This window comes from Crinia signifera, chromosome 9 (genome assembly GCF_055691185.1).
Source record: "Crinia signifera chromosome 9, ASM5569118v1, whole genome shotgun sequence".
NCBI lineage: Eukaryota > Metazoa > Chordata > Amphibia > Anura > Myobatrachidae > Crinia > Crinia signifera.
In genome coordinates this window covers 139,708,437-139,719,725 of record NC_139225.1, presented here as the reverse complement: position 1 = coordinate 139,719,725, position 11,289 = coordinate 139,708,437, and the positions used below count along the sequence as shown (strand labels likewise).

The following is an 11,289-nucleotide window of genomic DNA, read 5'->3' as shown; positions in this document are numbered from 1 at the left end:
GTCCCGATTCAAGTCAAAAGTTGGGAGGTATGGAGGAATGATAATCATTGAGTAAGATGGAGTGACACCCTGAGTTTTGGATATGTCATTCTAAGTAGAATCCATTGCATGGGTTTGTAAGGTCTTCAACTCAGTATATTGGTTCGAGAACAATGAAACAATAGAAAGATGTATGAATTAGGTTGATTCAGGTACATCCTGAAGCATCTTTTGCTTTATAGAACTCAATGGGGCAGATGTATTAAGCCTTAACAAGAGATAAATGCAAGTGTGATAAGGAGAGATAAACGTCCAGCCAATCACCTGCCAACTGCCATGTTACAGGCTGTGTTTGAAAACAGTCAGTAAGGAGCTGATTGGCTGGACGGTTATCTCTTCTTATCACCCTTGTATTTATCTCTTGTTAAGGCTTAATACATCTGACCCAATAAATGTTACAAAACAAACACAATTTACTAAGATAGGATTTCTATTGAAGATGGGATGTTGCCAATAGCAACCATTCAATCAATTTCTTATTTATTTAGCATCTTCTATCAGATAATGGATTCAATCCAACTGGTTGCCCCTAGCAAATTCCACCTTCAATAGAACTTTCATCTTAGTAAATAAACCCCTTAAGTGTCTATGTACTAAGCCATGGAGAGAAATGAAGTGGACACGGAGATAAAGTACCAGCTGATCTTAATACAAAGACCCCTAATTCATTAATTGGTTCTTCAAGAATTAAAAAAAAAAAACAAAGGGAGCTTTGGGGGAGTGGTTTGAGTTGTATTCTAAATCTATCCTAATCTTATCTTTATATTAGGGGCCTTGAGATGTGTTCTTGTGGGTTTAAACTGAGGGTCTCAGGTTTTACCCTTAACTATATGGAATATAAAACAATCTTGTCTCCATCACTTATTCCTCTTTTATCTCCGGCATCACCTGGCCGCCCCCATCTTGCCCTCACATCCCTAAGCACTCTCACGCTCTCTACAGAAGCAAAAAGCTTAATGAGTAAGGGTCTGCATGCAATATGGAAGGTGATGGGTTTAAATCCCAAGTATGACAGCATTTTGAAATGTGTACTTTAAATAAATAAAGGATGATATGAAAGCCTGTTTCCTTCAAAGTGTTGTATACGTATAGATGTTCTATAAATGTCATGTCGGAGGGGACATTATAGAAAGTGCTGTTTTAGTTTAACTTCTTGTTTAAAACATAAGCAGAGGCAATGCTTTTTCTGCCCCAGATCTAGTGGCATAACTATAAATTTTGCTCCCCCCTGCCCCCCCCCCCCCCCCCAGGCTCCTCTCCAGCATGTTTCCCCAGCGTGTGACGTTATGACGTCACACGCATAACGGAGAAGCTGAAGCAGGAGAGAGGATGAGATACCAGCAGACACTGCTTCCCTTGGCTCCGACCCATCCGAGGCCGCCCTAGCACACCCATCCGCCCGCCCATCCTGTACACAGTAGCCAATAGCCAGCTCTGTGTACAGTCAATTGAATCAGTGGGGGGGATTTATCATCTCTGCCATGGCCCCACCCGCACTGTGGCTGACTCTCCTCCAGTGCTCAGTCAGTGGGCAGCGGCAGGCAGCAGCATGTCAGTGCGTTGAGCGGGTGCCGGCGCCCACACAGAACCTGCTGCTGCTTTCTCCCCCAAGCGGCTGCAGTAGTTATGCCACTGTCCAGATCCCCTAAATGCATGTCTAGTTACATCTCTACTGGCTACACAACCGTTTATGCCCTTATATTTGTGTTCTCAACACTTCACATTATTTGTATGATGATGGAAATTTAGTATGCATTTTACCAATCATACCCTAGTTACGTTATAAATATTTATCCCAACATGCACTGGAACAGTGAGGCCATATAAGCATAAATGTTAAATAGTTTGTTTGTCCTCACTAAGGAAAACTAGACCAATGTTCGATGCTTATGGTAATGAAATAGTCCCAAACACATATTATTTTAAAATAGATTTTATTTAATAAATATCTAAACATCTCTGTTCAACATATGCTACTCGTAAAATAGGATTTATGAACGTTTATAAAGTTACAGGGATAGAAAGTCTCAAACGCATGTATAAATACATTCTTTAATAACTACAAAATAGGTAAAAAGCTACAGTATAGATGTTTTGCTTTGCGGTAGTCATTATTACGTCTTTAAATACATGAGTAAGATCTCAGCTTCAACCTCCAGTGGGGAGGAACATGCACTGAAGACCACTAATAGTCCAGGATGAAGAGGCCAGAAGACACAGAAGATTCACAAAGAGACAACAAGCATTGATTTATATGCAGAACATGGAGTCGAAGATAACAGTTTATTGAGGTCACTTCCCCATGGAAAATCCGCTCTGACAGCAGCTCTCTCTATTCCTGCACAATAAGGGCTGGAAACAAGAGAAAAGTAAACATTAGAGATAAGTAACAGCAAGAATCCTGGTTCTCTGTCATTTCAAACAGTAAAGTTGGGCAAACAGTACTGCGAATCCTCTATGCTCAACCGATCACCTGCGAGCCGTCCGGGGACCTTCCCAGGTGGCAGGGTCACATGCAATCCATCACTTGAGGTCCTAAACTCGTGATGGATCGCATGCAACCCGTGTTTCCCAGCTGGCCCGTAGTGGAGGAAGGTCAGAGTTCGGCCTGCCGGTCTTACCTCCAACTGAGGTCCGATGCGCACAGGAGACCGCACACCGATTTGGGTAAATTTCTCATCCCGTTCCACCGGGAACAGGTGAAATTGGCCCAAATCGATCTAGTGTATGTGGGCCTTTATGGATTAGATCAGTGGTTCTCAAACTCGGTCCTCAGAACCCCAAACAAATCCATTGTTCCAGGTCAACTAGCAGGTGCACAGATGTCCCCACTACTCACTGATACAAAAGAACCATGGGTGGAGCTAATTGTTTCACTTGTGATTCTGTGAGGATACCTGGAAAACATGACCTGTTTGGGGTCTTGAGGACTGATGGGTTGAGCGTGCAGTAAAAATAGAGTAGAAGTGGGCCAGTGGAGGTTCCCCATAGCAACCAATTAGCTTCTACCTACTATTCTATAGAATGTACTTGATAAATGGTACTTCTAATGGTCCACTTCTCCACTTTATTCACTGCTGGATACATCAACCCCTCAGTTATGGACATATGGTTTATATATAGCCACAAAAACCTTATTCAGGTATGGAAAGAGCCATAACATATATAGACCAGATCATTCTGTTTCCTATTGGACTTTGCTGGGAAACTCAATGTGGCCAAGACAAAAAAGGCACTCAGAACTTGGCTACGAAATTGGTAGAGGTTATCTCAGTAGGCTTTGGGGATCAGCTTCCATTGCCTGGTTGTGGCTGTATTATACAATGGACCGAGGCAGCGATAAGGGAAAATCTGAAGTCCAATTTCAAACCTAATAAAGGAACTCTTTCTGAAACACCCCCCTTCCTCATGCTTAGCATGCTCTGTGTAATAAACTGTAAGTTGAGGTAGGTGGCCTTTTGGGGTCCCAGACAAAATGCAAAATACTGTACTGTATATCCTGCCTAAAAACAGTTATAACATTTCTAAATCTTACCCCAATGCAGGCACTGCACAAACATGCCAGCAGAAGTATGGCTACCATCACAATGATTGCAATTCCCCAGCGGGGTACATAGTTATCTGCATGAGAAAAGGAGACATGGGAATTACAGGAGACATGAGAATTACATTAATTGTTACATAGTTTTCATACAGATGGAGTGCCTTTAATCATTGCAGGGGCTGGCGGTCGGATTGCCCCCCGCTAGCCGCCAGAAAGGGATGCGCGCGCACGAGACGCACGTGAATCCCCTTCAGCCGGAGCTTCCCCTGGGTCCCTGCCGCCTTGTTGCCTGTTCCCAATGCCGTCCCTCACCTCCCCACTCCCCCCCCCCCCTAACCGTGCCCATCTCTCGGAAGTGGACATGGGCAGGGTTCACGTCCCAGCCCGCACGGTAACTGGGACGCACGTGCGTGTGGGACGCTCGCGCATCCCAGTCAGTTGGACCGTCGGCTCGCCAGTGGGGGCATTCCGGCGAGCCCCAGTGCTGAACGAGAGGCGCTCCATCTGTAGTATACTAAGTATACTCTTTACCTACTCTTAGTCCCTTATTCAGATTTGATTGCAGTACAAATTTGTTTTCAAAATGGGCAACACCATGTGCACTGCAGGTGGGGCAGATGTAACATGTATAGAGAGAGTTAGATTTGGGGGAGTTATTTTGTTTCTGTGCAGAGTAAATCCTGTCTGCATTATTTTTACACTGCAGTTTAGATTTCAGTTTGAGTACACCCCACCCAAATCTAACTCTCTCTGCACGTTACATCTGCCCCACCTGCAGTGAAGTATGGTTTTGCCCAGTTGTGTGCTTTTTTGCTTTGCTAACAAAGCTGAATGAAGCCCTATGTGCTTAATGTTACTTCTATGATACAGTACCCCAACATTTCTGATGGCTTTTTAAATCTACATCTGGAAAGTAATTACATTTTGATGCCTTGATGCATAACATACGTACCTGGATAACCATTAGTGCAGTTCTGTGCCTCTGTAACAAAAAAGATGCCAACATGATATTAGGATTGTAAATAAGATCAGGTTCCTAAACTACAGACTAAAAATAAGTTCTACCAAATATGGTTATGTAAAGCGCAACGGAATATGCTGCGCTATATAAGAAACTGTTAATAAATAAATAAATTTACAACATCTATCTGCTTCATGTTCTGTTTTTATGCAATAGTCAAACAATCTCAATATTCTTATATGTCCTTTTTTTTATTACCATAAGTTTGTTATATACATAACCAAAATACTGGTATAGAGGTTAAATGAAAATTTGCAACTATTGCATCTGCTTAAAAATACCCCAAACGCCAGCCCTGATTTACGTATTCAGTCAATTTATGTAAGATTATGTTTAACTTTGAAATCGAACACTGGTACTTTTTTTTTTTTTAAGGAAAATGTACCTACAGTGTACCTACAATAAGTCTAAACAACATAGAAAAAAAATAGGTAAAACATTTCCACAATCCAAATAGGTAAAACATTTCCACAATCCAGCAATCTCTCTCCCCAGCTCAGCACACAGCACTGAGCAGTGTGTGCTGAGCTGGGGAGAGAGGCTGTACAGCGGTGGCGGCGGCCTGTCATCTCTCTCCCCACTGCCTGGCTCAAGCTTTGATAACTCTCCCCCGTAGCTTGATGTGGTTGAGATACACTACAACCTTACCACTTATGCTTCTTTCCCTAGCTGCCAGTATATAGCAACTTGAATATAAACTCTAGGTAGAACCCCAACAGGCTAATAATAATTATGCATAATGATCTTACCTGCCCCTTGCAGACTCAGTATTACACATATGGCGAGAGCCCAAAGTGGAGATTTTCCCAGTGATCGTCCAGCTGCCATGCTGATTCCTAACGTACTCCGGAGCAGTGCTTTATTGCTGACGGATGTTTCCTAGGTTTCTGATGTTAATCGTCCTGAAACATCTTCTTTATATACCCTACTGGCACAGAACCGTGACACAGTACATCAGTCTGCGCATCAGACATTCCCTAATGTATGAGTGATTGAATAATTATAGAGGGAAGCTGGCTGGAACTTTTTTAGTTTTTATAGCTGAGAAATTAACAGTCTCCATTCAGGTGTATATAAAATTAAGGTCAGCAATTGTCTCCATTGATATAAACATTGCAGCTCAACCACACATGAGCAGAATGCAATAAAAAGTTGCACGTTTTCTTCAATGGCATTCCCGTTGGGAGACGGCATGCTTTTGAAATGATCTCAGCATATTGCAGAGAGATAAGGAATTTGTATAATACAACTATTGCAGCATTCAAATTCTTACAGATTTTATTTGACTTTGTATCAGATTAGAACTGTTCAAAGACATTGGGGTAGATTTTCTTAAGCATCTCATACATCCGACAGGTGGTGTTGCCCATAGCAACCAATCAGCTTCTAGCATGCAATAGAGTAACAATAGCTATAATTGGATTGGTCACTATGGTCACTTGTGTGCTTTAAAAGTTTTAGTAAATGTACCCAATAATATCATACCTGCCAACATTTGTGAGTAGGCAATAGGGTTGTACTTCAAAAGTGTGCATGACTTAATGCAAAGGGGCATGGCCTCATGCCATATCCCCATTTACAACACTCAGACTGCCCCCAGTCTTTCTCCATACTCTGTGTATGCCATGTGCATGCTATGCAGATCCAAAGTGATGAGTGTTCCCCCAACTTAACCCCAAACCCCCTCAAGACACTGCAGCCTATGGGTGGATTGGCCAGACAGAAAACCACACGCAAGCTCAGTGGAAAATGGCATGCAAAGATTGGAATTTTCCCTCGCATAGTAGTTGAGTTAGGCGATGAGCTGGTAGCTTGCCTCCATATATGAGTCGAGATCGGGGATGAGCTGGCAGTTGACCCGCTTATAATTGTTGTTACAGTAGGTGATGAGCTGGCAGTTTGCTTCCATATAGAAGCTGAGATAGGTGATGATCTGGCAGTTGGTCCCATATAGGGGTTGAGGTAATTGAAGAGCTGGTAGTTGGCCCCATATAACAGTTGAGTTAGGTGATGAGCTGGCAGTTGGCTATCTGATAGGAGCTGCACTAGGTGATGAGCTGGCAGTTGGCTATCTGATAGGAGCTGCACTAGGTGATGAGCTGGCAGTTGGCTATCTGATAGGGGCTGCACTAGGTGATGAGCTGGCAGTTGGCTATCTGATAGGAGCTGCACTAGGTGATGAGCTGGCAGTTGGTCCACATTTACAGTAGCAGTTTAGTTAGGCGATAAGCCAGCAGTTGGTCCTCTTATAGAAGTTGAGTTACCTGTGTGTGATGAGTTTACTTTTGTCCCCGTTATAAGAGTTGAGTTAGGTGATGAGATGGCAGTTGGTCCTCATAAGATAAGATAATAGTTTATTGTCTTTGCAAAACCACAAAATTGTAAAACAACGAAATTACAGTCTAGGTCACAAAGAAATGCAATTTAACAATTTTGGTTAAAATCGACACTTGCCGCTGGGAAAAAGCTATTCTTCATTTGAGATGTCCTTGACCTGATACACCTTAGCCATTTTTTAGATGGTAAAAAGGAGAAGGGATGATAAGGATGATGACAATCCTGAACAATGCTATTTCTTTTTCATCGACAATTCCTAATAAAAATGTCCTCAATAGAAGACAAATCGCAACCAATGATAGTCGCCTCAATATGTATCCAATCTCTTAAGATGTAGAAGTTAGGTGATGAGATGGCAGTTGACCCTCTTATAGAAGTTGAGTTAGGTGATGAGGTGGCAGTTGGTCCTCATATAGTGTAGAAGTTGAGTTAGGTGATGAGGTGGCAGTTGGTCCTCATATAGCATAGAAGTTAAGTTAGGTGATGAGATGGCAGTTGTTCCTCATATAGTGTAGAAGGTAAGTTAGGTGATGAGATGGCAATTGGTCCTCATATAGTGTAGAAGTTGAGTTAGGTGATGAGATGGCAGTTGGTCCTCTAATAGGAGTTGAATTAGGGGATAATCTTCCTCTTGGTCCTCTTATAGGAGTTGAGTTTGGTGAAGCATTAACAGCTGTCCCTCTTCTATGAGTTGAGTTTGGTGATGAGTTGCCAATTGGCCCTTATCTGGTCATTGAATTTTGTGAAGGGCTGGCAGTTGAGTCCATCTACGCTTATTGCATTATTTGCTATGGCCTGGTTGTTGGTCCCCTTTTTTGAAAAAAAAATCTCTTGTTTGGAATAGATGGTGCACTGTATTTAGCGTTTCTGTACCATCATACCCTTTTTCCTATAAACAAACAAAGTTGATGATTTTTCCTGCCTTTGTTTGAATGTAGAAATCAGCCAAGAGAGAGTTTAGGTATATTTTAAACAAAAAGGAAACCCCATGAACATGTAATTATACAGATTGTGAGGCATTGCAGGAAATTCTATAATTTAAATGATTTGTTCTATAGAAAATATTTAGTCACATTTTATGGGTCTGTAGGCATTTTGATTTTGTAAACATGTCGGCATAATGAATGTTGGCATTTTGAACGTGTTGGTATTTTGACTGTTGGCCAATGGTGGTCTGTATTTTGATTGGTTTTTTTTTGACTGGCGGTTATATGACTGCATACGTAACATGAAGCTCCGGTCAAGATGATCTGAATGTCAACATATTTAAAAATTTACCAGATAACATTCATGTATCCAATGTCGACACAACAGCAACATGTTCAAAATGTTTTCGGAATGCAGTGAAAAGTGGAAAAATCGCAACAGTGTACAGCCAGCATTATATTGCAAGCCATCGCAGGACACGGATATGTTCTACCTTCCTGTTCTACCGACCTAGCACCATCTCTGTTATCAGTTCCCATGTCTTCATTCTTTTCTCTGATCCTGTCCACCCTCTGTGTGGGTACAGACTCGTGAGTTCCTGTTTCCTCCCTGCTGCCTATTGTATGACCATCACTGCTAGCTTCTCAAGCCTTATTGAGTCCCTCCCAGGGCCGGCGCCACCACTAGGCAAATCTAGGCATTTGCCTAGGGCGCCGGCCACTGGAGGGCGGCATTTTGTGCCGCCCGGGTACCTGTCCTACGGCGCTGTGTATTTAAATCTGGCGGCGGAGGCAGCGGGGGTCCCTGCAGTCCATTAGAAATCACGAGCGCTATCCGCCGGGCTATGCGGAAGCGCTTCTAGTGTGAAAACTCTGGCAGCACGGCGCACGCTGATCTCAGCCAATCAGCGTGCTGCCAGTGTTTTCACACTAGAAGTGCTTCCGCATAGCCCGGCGGATAGCGCTCGTGATTTCTAATGGACTGCAGGGACCCCCGCCGCCTGATTTAAAAACACAGCGCCGCAGCAGGACAGGTACACCCCCCCCCCCCCCCCCGCACCGGGGCGCCCCCACCCCGACTCGCCTGGGGCGCTCCGGTGCCTTGCGCCGGCCCTGGTCCCTCCACCCTCCAGCTGTAGCCCTTCCATGTTTGTTTTATTTCTATTTATTTTTTGATAATTGTATGGGTTTGATTTCATTGTACGTTGCTTCAGACACCTTGTGATCCCCTACAAATAAAAGTTATGACAACCACACAGCGGCATGTGCATATGAGAATATACGCATGCACAGATTGTAAACATAGTCCGCTATTCGAATATGCCGGGGACTGCTCAAACACGAATCAGGCCCTGAGCACACCTGTGCTCCAGCTAGGGTGTATGGAAAACATGTACTGCTAGTAGATATAAAGCGTTGTAGCTGCCAATGAGAAGAATGTGTCTTTTACTTTAAATTAGAAACCAGAGACAATTTGGCTGTGCTATGCATATTACCCTGAATATTCAAATACACAATCCATAATATATGTGATTGCCTCTGTGTTTGTGCATGTTTGAGAGATAAAGAGATGTAGGGCCTGATTCTAATCTCATCGATCCCCCACTCGGGGATCGCACGTGGCTAGAGATTTTTATGCACATGTGCAGATGCCAGATGTGAGCGGGCACGGTGAACTGCTAGTTTGATATCCCATTTGCACCCACCAGTGCGGCCGGGGGGGGGGGGGGGGGGCGTGTGGCGGAGGCTGGATGCCCCCATGTGAACGCCCAGCTTTCATGGGTGTTCCCATGAAAACTGGTGTATTATAGATTGGGTTCAAATCTATCTGCGCACTCAGCTGCCTATATACTTTTCAAAACAAAGGATAGACAATACTTGGAAGGATTGTTTCAAAATATGAATATGGGCGCTAAATATTGAAAAAAGAGGCTAGTACTCCCCTGTACCTTGCGATGAATCCTGGTATGTTTCCTCACTCTGCTTGTCTCGTTGGTAGGGTTACCACCTTTTTGTTGAGAGATTCCCGGACAGTGGCCCGCCCCTTGACACACCCACAGCCCCGCCCCCACCACGCCCCCAGCTCCGCCCTTTGACCCGCCTAATGTTGATTTTTTTTTTTTAACCTTTGCTTCAATTTCATTCTTGATTTTGCATACCATAATGCCAGTTACATGATACATCATACACAGTAATGCCCATTACACGTTATGCCACACACCGCGATGCCCATTACATGTTACGCCATACACTGCAATGCCCATTACATGATATGCCAGGACTAAAAACGTTCTTTTGTAAAGGAGGAACAATATAGACAGTGCGCGCCGTAGGCGCGCGCAAACATTTTTCAACATAATACTGATTACACGTCACACACCCATTACATGGTATACAAAATGCCATAGTATACCACATGCCATAATGCCCATTACATGTTATGCCACACACCATGATGCCCATTATACATTATGCTTATTATTTGTTATGCCAGGACTAAAAAATAATTCTGAGATAGGGACAACACAGGCACAGTAATGCTGATTACACATCATACACCTATTACATAGTATACCACATGCCATAATGCCCATTACATGTTACGCTATACACTGCAATGCCCATTACACGATATGCCAGGACTGAAAAAGGTTTTCGTAAAGGAAGAAAAATAGACAGTGCGCGCCGCAGGCGCGCATCAAAAATTTTCAACATAATGCCGATTACATGTCACACACCCATTACATAGTATACAAAATGCCATAGTATACCACATGCCATAATGCCCATTACATGTTATGCCACACACTGATGCCCATTACACGTTATGCCCATTACTCGTTATGCCAGGACTGACATTTTTTTAAAGTAGGGATAACATAAACTGTGCGCAGCAAAAAAAATCACCATAATGCCGATTAAAGGTCGTATACCCATTATATTGTATACAGTATACCACATGTAATATTGCCCATTACACGTTATATCAAACATTGTACCGCCCATTACATGTTATAGCAAACACTGTGATGCCCATTAAACATATGCCACACACAGTTATGCCCATTAAACATATACCACACACCATTATGCCCATTACACGCTATGCCACACACTCTATGTACCCCACTATTGCCAGGGAGGGGGCAGATGATAGGTACCCCAATACTGTCACATGATTCCCCACCCCCCCACCCCATCACCATTACCTTTTAGGATCAGCTCCTGCGTGACCTTGTTAAAGCCCTCCTGCTGGCAGTTGTGGAGTTGAAGCAACAGCTGCACTGGGAGTCTCCAGCCAGGTAGGGACGAGGGCAGCCTGGGTGCCCGTGGGTGGCTCCTCTCCATGGCTCACCCCAGGGTCCCTCACTCTAGAGACACATTGCAGCTTGCCTTGCAGTCCCCTGTGCTGGAAATCTGAA

At 43.6% G+C, this 11,289-nt stretch overlaps 1 long non-coding RNA gene across 1 annotated transcript; it reads right to left on the bottom strand.

The window, feature by feature from the left end:
• Positions 1 to 2,169: 2,169 nt before the first annotated feature.
• Positions 2,170 to 5,477, bottom strand: LOC146036729 (uncharacterized). The gene is made up of 4 exons (XR_014460945.1): positions 5,354 to 5,477; positions 4,536 to 4,565; positions 3,575 to 3,660; positions 2,170 to 2,391 (listed from the first exon to the last, which is right to left on the bottom strand). It is a non-coding gene; the product is annotated as an uncharacterized LOC146036729 (long non-coding RNA).
• Between the last annotated feature and the right edge of the window lie 5,812 nt (positions 5,478 to 11,289).